Source organism: Zophobas morio, unplaced genomic scaffold (assembly GCF_036711695.1).
Source record: "Zophobas morio isolate AGI-343-1 ecotype UQ-CSIRO unplaced genomic scaffold, CSIRO_AGI_Zmor_V1 ptg000122l, whole genome shotgun sequence".
Taxonomy (NCBI): Eukaryota; Metazoa; Arthropoda; class Insecta; order Coleoptera; family Tenebrionidae; genus Zophobas; species Zophobas morio.
Genome location: NW_026972227.1, coordinates 1 through 16374, shown reverse-complemented (window position 1 = coordinate 16374; position 16374 = coordinate 1). Strand labels below are relative to the sequence as shown.

Genomic DNA, 16374 nt, shown 5'->3' with positions numbered 1-16374 from the left:
GAATGCACCCCCAAAACACCCTCCCTTTTAAAGCAAATTGAAAGTGGGGCGTTAATATTTTTTATTTTTCGTTAGTTCGTAGTGCTCGCTGGGGGCATAAAAGGAAACACCGAAATTGCGAGATCTCAGCAGGGTTATAGCGTATGCATTAGCTTTAAGCTTATGGAAAAGCAAAGATACACACACATATATATATATATATTAAAAATTATTCTACCCTCCATATTAAATATTTAAAGCCCATCGGGCAGTCGCCTATAGGGTGAGCAGATCCAGCTTTCGTAATTGACCTCATATGCCAGTAATTGGTTGGTGTGCGGACTAAGTCGTACGTAGGGAGCGATAGCGTAGCATCGTAAAACATTACCCAAAGGTTCATTCTGAAGGTTTTTAATGTAAGGCATCGTCGCGAAGGAAGCAGTTGGCAAGCGTCAATAGGTAGTACTGCAGATGTTGACGCAATGAGGCAGGGTGACTTTGACGAGAAGTAAATCGTTGTGCCATCCACCTATAAAGCAATATGCGTGCGGGGGTCTCAGGCTGTATCCGTCGCGTACATAAAGTGCTAAGAGTAGGGGTGATTAAAGAGATCCTTGTGGGACTCAGACTTTAATGGTTTTAGGGGTGAGCGCCCAGACGTATATCAAAGACGCAGTCCTTAAAGTAAGATTTGATCACGTTAAGAAAGATAGTAGAAGGGCCATGATGCGCAGTTTATGAAGCAAGTCCTGGAGCCAAACTCGGTCAAAAGTACTGACATCAAGAAAGACGGTGCCCTTTGCCAGGGATCGTCCACTCTGTCCAGCGAAAGAGTTGTTGAGTGAGTGTCCTTGAAGAAATACAAAATGGAACACTGCAGGCTGACTTAAGTCAACAAATGCTTTCAAGCGGCGCAGTATGGTCTCCTCAGCTACTTTGGCAGACAAGGGACGGATAGGCCTGTATATGCTCGGCGTAGCTGATCTCTTAGTTGACCTCATCAATTTGTATGCTGGTTAAACTGTTCGTGGTGGTGAGAGCATTGCGTTGAAAAACATTATCCAGAGGTTCAATTTGAAGGGGTCTTAATGTAAAGCATTATTGCGAAAAAACCACGGCGCGCCGTCATAGGGCGTAACAGCTCGTATTGTTTCCCTTGAAGCAAATAGACTATTGCCGGCGAGTCGTAGGCCCAGAATTGCTTACCTTTAAGAGCATTGTCTAATAGGCGATCTTAAGGCTCGAAGCAAATTTCTACCCTCTTGAGATGGGCGTGTAGTTTTTGACTTAGTGGGAAATCTAAACAGGCGACTTACTTTGGGGCGAATAGGTTAAATACGTAGAACCATCGTACAGGGATCGAGAGTTGTCGTTTTAGCTCAGCGGTTAAGAGTTTCAAAGCTACTTAAGGTCGAGAGTTCAATTCCCAACGACGCGACTAACTTTTTCTAGCTATAATGATTGAGCATTTAACCTCACCCTCATAAATTGTATAACATCAAAAGCATGAGCTCCTCCTTTGGCTAAATATAACAGCACCTTAAAACGGCTAAAGATGTCTGTCATTGTGAGTTGTAAACGTAAAGCCATCATACCGCTATTAAGAGATGTTATCGTACCTCCGCGGTTAAAAGTATTGAAATGCATATTCAAATCCTTGAGATTGACTTTCACCGTCGAGTCTCTTTTCCGGTTTTTGATAGTTGCATATCCAACCTCGCCCCCCCTTTAAAATGCGCACAAACCACGACACGTTTGCCAAAGGAGCATGTGGCATTCGACAGAGTGCGCAGCACATTAAGCGAAGGCTTAATGTGCAACGAAAGGCCTACTTTTCCTACACATTAGAGGATATAGCCACTAGATAACCGCCTTGAACCTTTGCCACTACATAATTCACGTGCAGACGCCATTACAACTAAAAAGCTGCTAGGTATTTATTTGAAGGCACCACGGAATTTTCGAGCCGTTGAAAGTCAACGGTGTCTGCTTTTTCTTACAATGTATGAAATGGTCCTTATATGAACTCTTTTACCAGACTAACTGTGATAAGCGATTAATTCTTGCTTAACCCTCACAAAGAGTAAAATTCAGGGGGTTACAGTTTTACCAAGCGTTGAGTATGCTGAGTGGAAGCCTTTATAAACTTACACTTTATAGACATTAAGGTAATATAATACAGATAACATATAGTCTATCATAGACTGAAAAGTAATACAGGTTTCTGGAATTAGTATTAAACGCAGCATATTTATTTAATAATTATAAACTTTTTAAGTTTACCTATTTAATAAGAAATAGAGGAGAAAAAAATAGATGATAGGTGTCCCATATAAATAAGCACGTGCAAAGGGTATTTTTGACCATGGCCCATAAAATAAACAAGACCCCTTTTTTACAAAGTTTAAATTTATACATCTAATTTAGTTCTTTTATATATAGCTCTCAGGAGGCATGAAGACTCAAAAGGTTTAAAACATATATTCGTACTTATGACATTTATCGAATCTGTTTTCATCTAGAGGAATAAGCTTATTATTACGGTTTCATGGATCTTTTTATATTTATACTCCCACGTGTTACGACACGTTCATAAAGTCAAATGCCATGCGAGTTTAAGAAGAGTTATGTACCCAAGTGTTCCTGGAAAAAAGTGTTGTAGATAAAGTAAGGCGATATGAAACGTTAAAGGAAGCTAGGATTGAGTAAGAAGTAATATCACGCAGTATAAAAAATGTGAGCAAAGGTAAACGGAAAAGTGCTCAGCCCTCAAAGGAAACCACTCCCACAAGGATTTTGTTTTTAATTTTGTAACTCATGTAGATCTGTTTCTAGTAACTTGTAGTATGTTATGAATTATAATGGCACTTGACTTAGGGGAATTTATAAAAACTAAATTAAAAGATTCAGATATCGATTTAGCTAGTAATGGTTAGTTTTAATGTTAGTAGTACTAATTTGTTCTGTAATAATTGACTTCTTATAAACATGTTAATCTTATACATTTGCAACTTTATAATAATATTTATCCTTTCCTGCAGCCTACAAGAATTTACCAGCGCTAGTAGATTTTGAAACATTCAGTACAAATCCGAAGTTTCAACAATTATTGTCAGATCTTTATAGTTTGCATGTAGACCCTTGCGGGGCTAATAAAAAAATTAAGCAAAAATATGCTCAAGTTATAACTTTTTCTATATCTTATTTTAAAAAGTGTTTTTCGATTTTTTAAAGTTTTATAAATTTCTTTTCTGTATAAAGTGTTATTTTTTAAAAAATTGTAGACTGTAGAAGAATACAAGCGTGTTAAGGGCAGGTACTCCTTAAATTAACATATATCTATACAGTATTATGAATATTTTTCTAAATAGAAATTTGATACCTTGTTTTATCTTAAATTCTTTACAAGAAGCTTTAATCACTTCTAAAAATTCACACGAGTATACACAGGTAATTGTTTACTATTATAGATATTTGACTTCTGTAAAGGAAATTATTGTTTTGGTTAAATTTTTATATTTTATAAAATAAATATACAATTTTGTATAGCTTTTTTAAGGTAAATAACTATATAAACTTTTAATAATAAATAAAGAAATTTATTTCTCTTTTTTAATGCTTTTCTTTTATTATAGTTAATTAGATTATTGCTAGTTTAAGTTTTGTTAGAAAAGTTAGTCTAGAGGGTTTCTTAAGGGATGAGGCTTTGTTTATCTGTTTAGTTTCTTTTGGCATTTTTGGGGGACCTCCTTTTTTTCATTAATGGTATATTATAAAAGTCTCGAGAATTATTAAAACAGCGAAAAGTTTTATAGATAGTTATAAAACAATTTTAACTAACTTCTATGGTTATCATCTTTATTTTCTCCTCTTGGTCTCGTACTAAAAAGTAAGAAGTTAATTATAGTTGAATTGATTATATTTGTTATAAATTATATAAGAATGCAATTTTCTTTTAATACATTGGTGAAGTCTCCGGTTTGTTCAACTTTACAGATTTATACCTCCTTTACTGCGCCTAGTATTACCCTTATTTTTATTGCAACGCTTGTTATTTTGTATGATTAGAAATTTATTTCATTTTTTTTTTATTAGCATTGACTATACTATACTTAAATTATCTGTAGAACAAAGGAAGATTGTTAGAGGCCGTTACCGAGTACTTTTGTAGTCAATGCTTTACACCTCTGGAGGTTTACTATATTTGTATATTTGCGTTTCTTCCTTTTAAAAATTTTTTTTTAATTTTTTGGAAACTTCTCTTTAGTATATGTTTGTTTACTGAAAGTTTAATATTTTCTGCCTATTATGTTTACTTAATGTTTCTAGAGGCCATATAAAATTCTTGAGTTCTTATTTAATTTTTCAATTTATTAAAATCTTAGTACTAATTTATGTTATTATTTTTTTAAATGGTTTCTATTATTACTTTCATTTTAATATTATTTTGATTAATTTGTTAAATTTTAAAGGAATACAATATATTTTTGCAGTTATTAATTTTTTTTTTAGAATTCTTGTCTTACATATTATATAAGAATTTAAAAATTGTTATATTTTTTTATAAATTTTTGTAATAATATATTTATCGAGTTTTATAACTTTTGTTCACGTTTTTCAGTATAAGATTAAAACCTTTTTTTTTTAAAATTAAAACATTTAAAAGATTATTATAATGAATTTTTAATTTTTTGTAATATTTTATATTTATATATTAATACCATTATTTAGTATCATCTGTAACTCTTTTATATATAAAAGGATAACAGCAAGCACTTTGAGCCTCTCGACCTCGATCCCGATGAATATTTTCAAAAGCGTTTTCTTTCTGATAATGTTTGCAATAATAATATATATTAAATAGTAAAATTTATATAGAAATAACGTAAACAATTATATTTCTAGTTTATAGAATAATATTATTATATAGAAAAAGAAGCTTTTATTTATTTTTTTTTTAAAAAAAGGAGAAAGAAGAACTTTTGAGTATCCTCACGGCTCACCTTAAACAGCAGAGTAAAGTTTTTGAAGAACTTTTTACTGATTATTCGGAAGTTTTGCACAGTGACAGCGTTGAAACACTACAAGATAAAATAAGGAAAGTTTTCTTTATATATCGTTTATAGAATATTTGCTCATTATTTATAACATTAAATGTTAGAATCGTAAAAAGGAATATACTTTTTATTAAGTTTGAGATTCAGAAGGTTTATTATTATGATTATTATTATCATTACTATTATTACTGCTACTAATACTGCTATTCCATCAGGCCAAAATCGAGCTTCTTGACGTACTTTTATACACTATTGAATATCACACGCAACATACAAAAGATGATGTGTCCGTCAATTGGTGCATAAAAAAGTCCAACGCGTTGATGCAGAAAATAAAGTGAATTATTAATATTTATTAAAAAAAAACTATTTCTATTTTGATTAAATATATATATTATTTTTTCAATAATTTTTCAGGAAAATCTTTTTTTTTAGACTTTGTTATCTTATTATTTATATATATAACCCATTTATATGTGCTAAATATAATTTTTTTAAACCTATCTATGTAATGCATAAACTTATGTTATATTTTTAGACGATTAGCTGTAATTATTATGAAAACTAATAACTTTTTTATCTTTTATTAGAAATAATTAAATGTATACATCTTATTATTCTATTATTATTTTATTTGATTAACAGCAGTTTAATAAGGACTATTTTCTTATTGGTTTAGTATTCTAATTCACTATTATTATATAAATACAAGTATATTTTTTTGTGAAGATCATATTTTAGTTATAAATATTAACTATTCTGTTCGCAGTAATAACTTTTTTATTTATATTTACTTGTATTTTATATAACTTTTGTTCTATTTATAAAACAACATTCTTTTTCTTTAAGATTTCATTATTTTTACTCATTTTTTTCATTATTTTCATTTTACATTTTTACTGTTTTTAGTTTTCTCATATTTTTAGAATATACTCATTACCTATCATTATTTATTATTTTTAATTTTTATTTTATGGTCTTTTTCATTGTAAAGTTTATAGTTATGTTATTGTTAGCTCAACATTTTTCAAAGTACTAGTATTCGTTTTATATAAATATATATACTTTTTAGTCAAGGTTTTTTATAAGTTTTTATTTTTTTTCTTTCATTATTTTTGTTATAATAAACTTATTTCTATTCTAAAGTATTTTATTTTTTATAATATGATAATATTTTTTATTAAAAAGGAAACTGAAGTGCGAAATATTATTGGAGACTTATGATTCAGAGGTGGTCAGGTGTCATCAACTTATAAGGTTTACTTGCCAACTTCATTAAAATCCTTGTAATTATAAACAAGTTCATTATAATATTTACAAAAAGTAAATAATACATAAAACCAGTAACTTGTAGGCGTTGCCTAAAACTTAAGAGGGGCTTATTTTTATACGTAGAGATAACGCAGAAACGTAATTTTATGCAGAGTTCGTTAGGCACGTGAACCTCGTGCTTAGGCTTTAAGTTATTGGCCCTTTGCACTACAGCACGCGCTTCATTGGTTACATACAATAATGCGCTTCTCTAACTTTATGAAAATGCCACTAAATTTTTATATTGAAAACGTTTTAAAAAACAGAGAAAGTTTAGAAAACGAGCTAGAGCAAGCACATGTGCGCGAATCCCAACTGAAGTTGAAACTCTGCGAGTACGAAAACTTGGGAACGGGGTAACTCAACAATTTCTTTTATTGGTTTTCTTAAACTTCATTATTAATATTACTTTTATAGCTGATTGTAGAATTTTTCGTAAAAGTGTTACAAATAAGTTTTAATAGTAATACAAACTCAACAGTTTTACAGTTCTGCTAACCTTTTATCAAAAGATTTAGTGAAATTGCAGAGAAATATGGAAAACTTTTAAAAGAAATAGAAGAATTGGAGTGGCAGCTTCAAACGCTTAAAGGGTTCGATAATAAAACAGTTTTGGAATAGTATTTTTATTTGGTTGCATATTTTATGGGTATTTTTAAAGTCATTCAATGAACATAATGAAAAGCTTTGATCACAAACGTATTTACTGTGTACCGCCGCGCTAAATATACTGTAGTGAATGTTTGTGTGATATAAAATCCTCTAATGACCCGGGGACTTGAATGATGTCAACGTGGTCACCCACGGAACTTTTTTTTCAGTAAAACATTTTTATTACCAATTCGCAATTAACAGGGCATCTGTTAATGAAGATTATTAAGGAAAATGCTTCACTAAAAATTTTTGGGAAGCACGATTAAGTACTTTTAACGCGCTACTTATAAGCAACTTAATAATACATACTCTAATAAAATTGGTATCTTTTGTGCATAAAATGTGCTTTGTCGTAACAAATAGTTATACAGCCATTAAAAAGGCGGAGGGGTTAGTTTATTTAAATATTCCAAGTCCGCTTATTCGTTGGGTCGAAAAACTTAATCGCTTCCTATTTTGCTTATTTGCACTTGTAAATCGCTTTTTGATACTAAATACGAGTTACAGTGTCATTAGCAAAATTGAAAGGGGCGCAGTCGGATTGGATACAAAAGCTGATCTACACGCCCATTTGTTTCTGTCCTACAGAAAAGCACGAGGCCATGATAACTAAGTTCAAAAACCACCATTAGATAAAACAGTAAAAAATTATCTTTAATAGAGCCTGCCAGACTCATTACTGACGATGACTATTTCCCACGACGATTGTGACGGTGAAAAAAAGCCGTTCACAATAAAATCACAGATCATCACGTGGATCAACTTCAAAACAGTAACAGTCTTAGATTTCTTTATTGGCATATTATTACAAACAAAACTGATTGGCACAGTTAAGCTTTTTAACCAAACATAGTAATTGTTATAATTATTGCAATTATGATTATAATCGTGTTGGGTAGGATAATTGTCATAACTCTATTAATTATTATAAGTTACTATTATGATTATTCATTATTCGCTACTAGTACGGGCAAGGTACTAGTGTCTCAATGACTTTCATACTTTTCCTGGAATCACACAGAGAATCCGCATAGACCGCCCCGATAATGGACTCTACTATGTCTCCCAAAACTTTCGGGTGGGCAATGGAGGTCAGAATCTCTCCATTTTCGGACTTGGCGGTCTCATGGCATTGGTTCATAAAAGTAGTGATGCTTCGGCTCGTATCAAGAGAGCAATGTTGAATGCCTTGAAAATCATGTATAAATACATTTATTATGTATGATAAATTAAGTTTTCATAATAATAACTAACAGCTTGAAAAATTCTTGTTTCCGAAAATTTAAAAACTAAATGTTATGAAATATACAAAACTTTTCTATAATTCGGTTAGCACTGAATCCATATACTAGGAAAAGTAATGAATATAAAAGTTATATAGATAAAGTAGTTTAAAAAAGCATAATATCTAATCAGATGTGTGTAGCAATGAAGAAGACATTCCTCGTAATAGATATAATACTAAATCAAAAAAAAAATTACATCACTAGATAGTCAAAATAACAAGTAAATGATTATAGTAAAAACATTCGCAATAAAAAGTTAATACGCAAATGAAAACCTTGTAAAACTCATGAAACAAACACAAGCGCGCCAAAAATCCATTAGAGACAATTTTTTCTTCGCATTTTGATAGGACACCTAGCGTCATCCATTTATTTTTATTGGACAAGTAGGGTCGAGCAGTAACAGAAATGTCAAGAAGAGCGTAGCCAATGTACTCGAATTTTGATAACATCCTGGATAAAAAGGCAGCAGGCATGAGCAAATGATATTATTTTGGATCAAGTATGTATATTTTTAGCAAAATGAGACATAAAGCGTACTTATATATAATAGTGCAAATAATAACATGGCATGGAAATGATCCACAAACCAATTACCTCAAACTTCCGAGGTGGCAGAGCCGTGCGTATGAGCCCTAAACAAATGCGAACTGAAGAGACGTTAACAATAATTATAAGGAATATAATATCAACAACAATAGTGATAATAATAATTACAGGTCTTTGAATTCATAAGGAATAACTTTCTGAAGAGGATTTATAAGGCCTTCGTATTTGTAAAGGTCACGCCTTCACTATCCTCTCTTTTTTATTTATAAAGTTTTGATCACTATTTTTTTGCGGTACTTCGAAAAGTAGTAATTCAGTAGGAGCGGATTGGTTCCAAAACTTTACTACTTTATTGGTAGATTTATTCTGCGCATTATAATAAAAATCACCAAGTTGGTTTATAAAGGGACAAAAAATTGACCCGTAAGCACATTAAAAAAATACAACCTTCTCCTTATTAGATATAAATCTTTTAATAACGTTGGCATCTTCTAAGGGCAAACCTTTTCAAGAGGAAGTATAAGAAGTCTCTCTGTAAGCCTCTAAAACAGTATGTATTTCATGTTCATACAATAACTTGAAAATATTTTTATAACATCATCACGATTATTAAGGAAACGATAAAATATAAAATAAAAATTCCATTTGTTGGTGACGAGGCGGAAGAATATTTAGTTTGTGAAGGCACTTAATAGTAGCAAATTCAGAACGTAAATAAGCGGAGCCTGCGAAAAATAAATAATAATAAATAAAAATAAATACTAATACTAATAATAATTAAGGCAACCGAATATGGTCTCGACGGTATCCTATTCTTTTACTTGAAAGATTGTGCTGTTCATAACTAAACAGCCATTAAAAAAATAAATAAAACACCAATAGCAAAACAAATAGAATTGTCGCCAGGGTTTCTGAGGTTTTTTGCGGAAGGGGTCTTCCGAGTGCTATAAATGACGGCAAGTACTTGTGCGAGAAGAGTCCTCCTCCTATCACCATATGAAAAAGTTAAGGACCACTAAAAATATAGACTGACCAACTAAAAAGGGATAATAATTAATGGTTGATATTTTATGTTCATTTAAAAAAAGAAATATAAATTTTAAAATAATATTTCATTATAAAAATAATAAATTCGTTGGGAAAGCATAAAAATATATCAAATAAATAATGAAAAAGGGGGCAACCCTGCAACTATTTTTCATTATAGTTACTAACATTATCAACTATATTTATAACAAACGCTTTACTGGCATACAAAAACTAATCAAAATATTCATGAATTTTACTAACGTTTACAAATATGTACATGAAAACCACAATTTTGCAAGTAAATAAAGTATTTTTCTAGTTCATCTTTTCCTTATTTTATTATTCTTCTAATTCAAATACTGCATTATATTTAATGCCCAACCGGGCTAGAATGAAACAGTCCTTATGAAGGACGGAATGTTGACTTCCAGACCACACGCCGCCAGATTATTATTGGAAACAATGCCGGCGCGGATTTTACTGAGAATGGCCTTTTGCAAATAAATAAAATATTATCCAATAGCAGAGGGCAGTAAATGAAAAAAATTCAACTTGTAATTTTTTTATATGTTTATTATTCTTTCTTGTCTCTAATTCTACTTGTTAAATTCAGTATTTTTCCTAAATTTTCCTGATAGTTTCTATTACGATAGTTTTCGTAAACTATACATTTGCTCATTATCAGAATAGTGGTTTTACTTATTTCTTTAAAGTTTCCCTAATACACTTATTTAGGTAATAACAATTTTTTTTTTAAAGCCAATAAAAAGAAGTACTATTTTTTTTTCATTATTTTCAATGAAACTTTTTTAATGTCTAAACAATAACTTCGTGGAATATACTATTTTCACTCTCAAAAGTGAGAATAGTAACAAAATATTTCAATCAAGAATCTCCTTAAAAAATGGTCATAATAATAATGAGTCTGTTAGCAAGAGAATAATATTAATTCAATAAAAATTGTATTTCTATTCAATATTAATATTGAAGATAATAAGATACTGACGTATTGAATATAATGATTACAAGGACGACCCAAAAATTCAAGCCTTTCATTATCAGTTAAATAATTTCCGGTAATACACAAACTACTACGCAATTATCAAATCAAAAATTTTAATGATTCAAAAAAAAAATTAAAAAAAACCTGGTTAAGGGCATAAGCAAAGATTTATATGAAAGTTTTTTTTTTTAAAAGCTATCTTCAGGAAATACATTCATCGAAAATTATAAATAGTTTCATTATTAGTCGAACTCAACAGTTAAGGGCCAATGGAAAGTTTTTAAAGAAAAATAAGGAGAAAAAAAATCTTTTTAATATTAAACAAAATAAAGTTCTTCAAGCCAATAAATATTAGAAATAGTAACGAATAGGAATAAGTCTTTAAAAACAAGGGGATAGTTGCCGCCAGTAAAATTAAAAGATATAATAGAACAGTTCACAAAAAACAACGAAAAATATAAAATTAATAAAAAAGAAAATAAAAAACAAAATTTATGCGTTCAGACAAAATTTCATAATAATATAAGAAATTTCTTTAATAAAATGAAGACAAAGATAAGCCAATAGAGAAAGAGACAAATGAAGGCCGCCCACCAGTAACGCTAGAAACATATTCAAAGTCGCATAGCAAAGTAAGAAGTATGCAACAGCCAGAGATGAAACGTTAGGGAATACCTCCGAAAGGGCGGCAAAGCGAAGGAACAAGTAAATATCTAAAAAGTAGGCAAAAAAATCCCCAACATAAAAAAATTCTTTGAGTTTGTAATAAAAAAAAGAAAATATATATTTTTCTGAGATGCAAACGAGAGCGGGAAGAGCGGGAGGTCGTCCCAAAGTGTATCGAATGAATACCTCGAAGTTTGTTAGGAAAAAAGTGAATAAAAAATAGTGCCACCTCCAGAGTACACGTGTTGGGGTTAAAAAACTTTTCAATTGCAATACAAATCAATAAACATTTTCGTTTGTAATAAAAAATTCAGTTACATAAAAATATCTTATTTTTTTTAATAGTTGAGGTCAATCAATTACTTTTAATAGTTTCATTACGTTTCCATATATTTTGTGATACTTAAAATGAATTTATATAAATTTAAACATTTTTTAAATTTCATAATATTCCATGAAAAAAAAATTAAGTCACTATAATTTTTGTTGTTAAAAAAAATACTTTCAAAAGGAAGTAAAACTCGTGCAATAAAAAGAGGCGTTTTTCTTTTAGAAAAGTGCAAACGAGAACGAAAAACTCTAAACCAATCCCGTATAGTATTGCGAATATGTGTTTTTTTCTTAGCCTTTTGCTAATAAAATATATAAAAAAAGGAGCCTGAAAAACAAGGAAGCCTCTAAAAACCAATCAAAATTCAAACCTCTGCTGTGGAGGGAAGCTCCTAGTTCTTATTAACATTATAATACTTCCTCTGGAGTGGCTTAGAAAAAGCATGCAGGCAAAACTGGCGGGTGTACTCTGAATCGGCCTTATCAGCCTCGCTCCACTCGCCCACGTGAGTGTCAAGAAGATGAACGGTGCATGCCCTGCAGGAAAAAGCGTACTAGAATTAACAAATAAAGCTTAACTGACCATCTAAAAGAATACTTTGCCGAACCAATAATAGTAAATATAGTGCACGCGGTTGTGTTTTCGAGGGACTAAAACTAAAGCGATAAAATAGCCAATAAGAAGGTTGATACGCTATACTTATTGGTGAAAGCAGACTCATTTCTTATATATTGGCAAGTAATAAGAGAAACACGCCCAAAAAATATTAACAAAAGATTTTCTTTAACAGTCACAGAAGTTTTATTGATATAATAAAAATATATAAAAAAAAAGGAAAGAAGTTAATGAACCTCAATTACATATAACTTTTCTCCCCACTCCTGTAGAGTTCGAATAATACATGTTTTTTTCGTTTTTCGGAAGTAAAGTGATCTCGTTGTGGTTGGGTTGGTGTTTATTATTATTATTACTTTTGTTATTACTATCACTATTATTAAAACTATTTTAATATTATTTTTATTATTATTATAATCATTATTACCATTATTATTATTATTATCAGTAGTACTATTATTTTCGTTCCCTAAATAATTATTTATATTTATGTACTCAATTCTTAGAATAGTTTCATTAAAAGTAATGATGTTGTTCTGTATATTTAGGTCAACATCAAATTCTATAACCTTATTAATTAGTATAAGATTATTATTAGAAGCTCCTATAGAAGTAACTTTATTATTGTCGTTACCATTGTTATTCCACGGCTCTACCGCATTGGCAGACTCCAAAAGGTCAGCGGACAATTTCAACTCGTTTATAGGTTCTTTAGTGGAGGTCAACTCTTCTTTATAGCGTCGCTTCAACTGCCCGAGATGAAGAGAAAGTTTTTTGGTCACACTCCAGTTTATTCGATTGGCTACTGGAATGTCGCTCTCGTTCTTTAATAAAAAAGAAGACTCCTCTTCGGCGTCAGCTTGTCGGAAATTTTTTTTCCGATACGGCGCGATAAAAAATTTCTCGAATTTTTAGATAAGCTTTTGAAGGAAAATCCTAAAAATATTTATATGCAGAGTTGTGTAAGCAGATAAACTCTGCATTAGAATTAAAACAAGAATTTTTAATAATAAAACAAGTTATAAAGAGCTTGAAATTATTAACCAATCATCGAAATTGCCGTAAAACAATGAATCTTAGTGAAAAGTACCAATATAGTCGCGAGGATCAATAGCAGTGGCCAATGTGTGGCAATACGCCTGCCAGAGAAGTTTTACTTGCTCTTTATTAGAAGTAAATGAGCCTACGAAATAGATTATGTGGACCAATCGAACACTTGTAAATGAAACTTCCAATTTAAGCCAAAGAAATTAACGATATAACTATATAAAAGCTAATAATTTATCAGTCTGAAAAGATAATAGGCCCAAAAAACGCCCTTATAAAACATGTGCAGGGAACTATCTCAGCGCGTACTGCAAATAACACCGTGTATTTTCTTACATTGGCCAATGATATGCACGAACACCAAACTAAACCGAACACAAAGGAATCAGCGATTAAGATAAACGAATCATAAAATTTATCAATAAAATTAAAATAGATTAAACAACCCTGTAAACCGCGCTTGTTACTTTTAATTTTTTTCATACTAACCAATTAGAGGAAAGTGATGACCTCCTATTCACGTGTGATTACAAATTTAAGTAATAGTATAGAGCGAATTTTCATAAAAAACTACACCAATAACCTGATTGAGTGGCCCAAGCGTTAATAAGCACAAATTATTGCTACACTGTTTCGCGGCAAACTTTAAGGACACTGGCGTTCCCTTCCAGTCAAGAGAGTTGAACTTATAAAGGAAAAGCTCCTTGAAACTTTGGCGCCTTTAGCAACTCTGAGTTCTCAAAATAACAAGTTTGTTTAATATTTCCCGCGAGTACAAGCCCTTCTGCACTGCACTGTTGGAGCAGTGCTTGACAAATGACTTCTTGGCGCAGCTTCGCTGGGCAAGTTTTTTTGTTAAACCGTAAAAACATGGGGAAATGCAATCGATAGTTTTGATTGGGCATCAAGGGGGCTGATTTCATGAGGTCGCTGTTTTTAAGGATCTGCATGGACGTTGGCAGCAGATGCTCATCGAGCGCTCCTATAGAAAATTAATTAAAATAAAAGATAAACTCCACCAGCAATAAAATTAAGGAAAGCCACGTGGCACCAGCAAGATACAAGCGCTGACATGCTATCAATGCAGTTTCTTGGCGGATTCTCTTTTTAGAGGAGAAGCCGCGTTAGTTATCAGGGGGCATAACAAACTATAAAACCAAGCCTTGAAATAGATAATATCATAATATTCCAAAGTAAAAGAAACCGAAACAGGCGAATCACCAGGCAGTTGAACAGTGCCTGAAAATAATGAGTTCAACAAATGATTATAAGGGAATGTAACGGAAGCAGTAAGACATACAGAAGAAAGGCGGGTTATTAGAGTTTCCCCCAGAGAAAGAATTTGCAAAAGTGTCAACCGCTTAGCAATTATATGATTGGTATGACTGTATAAAAGCAGCCAATCACAAGTTTATAAGACAAAAAATAAACAATGAAATTAAAATTAACTTGATATAAAAAAATTTAACTCTGTAAAAGTATAAGAAACCCCAACAACTGTACCTTCGATGCATGCGGTGGAAGATGTACATTCCGGCCAATCAATTTGTCCGTTAGCTTCATCGAGTCTACTAAACTTTTAAAACCTGGCATTGGTCACGTGATAAACAGGGGCGCATGCTGTGTGCGTATTAATATTCAATGTGGCACAGTAGCGGTGAAGACAGGTGATAGCTTCTGCGAATAGAATAGACAGTTACCAAAAATAATGGTAGGGATGTTCAATGCTGAAGCACGTGATCGCCAACGTGCTTCCGAAAAACAGCGCTAAACAAAGTGTAAAATAATAAAATTTTCAAAAACCTGTAACAAACGTTATATTTTTATAAATATTACTCAATAAAATTATTGAAAAGCACACTTTTGCTACTAAAAGAAACCAGTGAGATCTCAACGTAGTTCAGTACTGTTGACTCATAAATAAATAAACCTTTCAATTATTCTAAAATAAGAAGTTACCCTCAGCACGTAATAAATGCCGGTTTTGGTAGTAAACTCACTTCCTCCTGTTAAAAAAATATTGAACAAAAAAAGTTGAAAACTTTTTAGTAATAAATAAATTAGAGGGCCAGTATATCAAAAAAAATAAATTTTTGGCCAATCACAAAAATTACAAATAGAATTAATATCCACTTATGATAAATAAAAAAAATAATCATAAGTTTTTCTCCATAAATAAGCACACATGCCAGTGTACAAACTGTGGTCAAAAAAGTAGGAGACCGGGCTGATCTGCGACATCAGCTTTTGCATAATACACATTTAATCCTAAAAAAATTGATTGGCGTACACTTAATTGTTTTTTTTCCCAACATTTTTTATAATAATGAAAGCCAATAAATTAGACTTTTTTTTTACTCGAATCAGAGAAACTATTGAAATAAATAACATAATTGTGTTATAAAACATTGTATAATAATAAATTCATTATTTTTATAATATTATAATAATAATATCCACGACGAAACGCATTTTAGTGATAAAAGGTTTCGTATTTTTATATAACAAATAATCTCTTTATTTTTATTTACGAACCCTATAAGTTTGCTTATTATTATTTTTAAAAAAAGGCGTAAAGACACTTTTTAAAAAATGTTGTAAGGGACACGCGGGCCGCACTTGACCAGCTTCAAAATATTATTGAAAAAAAATAGGGAACCACCTTCTCTACGAGCCTCTTCCTCTTGCTTGAATCTGCAAATCAAAGATATTTAAAAACAGTAGTTTATAATTTAAACAAATTATAGTAATAATAAACCTTCTCAAAATTTACTTAATATAAAAAAAAAGTCCTAAGAAAATAGAGAATATACAAATAAAAAAAAGTTTTTAAAGAATATTATATAA

The 16374-nt window shown here is 30.9% G+C and overlaps 4 long non-coding RNA genes across 5 annotated transcripts; 1 reads left to right on the top strand and 3 right to left on the bottom strand.

Annotated features, from left to right (window-relative positions):
- The first annotated feature begins 3358 nt into the window (after positions 1-3358).
- LOC135145087 (uncharacterized) lies at positions 3359-5046 on the top strand. The gene is made up of 4 exons (XR_010283323.1): positions 3359-3429; positions 4107-4172; positions 4741-4815; positions 4947-5046. It is a non-coding gene; the product is annotated as an uncharacterized LOC135145087 (long non-coding RNA).
- A 2883-nt stretch (positions 5047-7929) lies between these two features.
- On the bottom strand, positions 7930-9185 carry LOC135145093 (uncharacterized). The gene is made up of 4 exons (XR_010283325.1): positions 9005-9185; positions 8885-8937; positions 8563-8740; positions 7930-8189 (listed from the first exon to the last, which is right to left on the bottom strand). It is a non-coding gene; the product is annotated as an uncharacterized LOC135145093 (long non-coding RNA).
- A 2899-nt stretch (positions 9186-12084) lies between these two features.
- Positions 12085-12526, bottom strand: LOC135145088 (uncharacterized). The gene is made up of 3 exons (XR_010283324.1): positions 12473-12526; positions 12236-12401; positions 12085-12166 (listed from the first exon to the last, which is right to left on the bottom strand). It is a non-coding gene; the product is annotated as an uncharacterized LOC135145088 (long non-coding RNA).
- Positions 12527-14425: 1899 nt separating this feature from the next.
- On the bottom strand, positions 14426-14914 carry LOC135145083 (uncharacterized). Of its 2 annotated transcripts, none has more exons than XR_010283319.1 (4): positions 14828-14914; positions 14732-14766; positions 14572-14675; positions 14426-14509 (listed from the first exon to the last, which is right to left on the bottom strand). It is a non-coding gene; the product is annotated as an uncharacterized LOC135145083 (long non-coding RNA). The 2 variants fall into 2 exon arrangements; XR_010283320.1 differs by having other exon boundaries at positions 14579-14675.
- Between the last annotated feature and the right edge of the window lie 1460 nt (positions 14915-16374).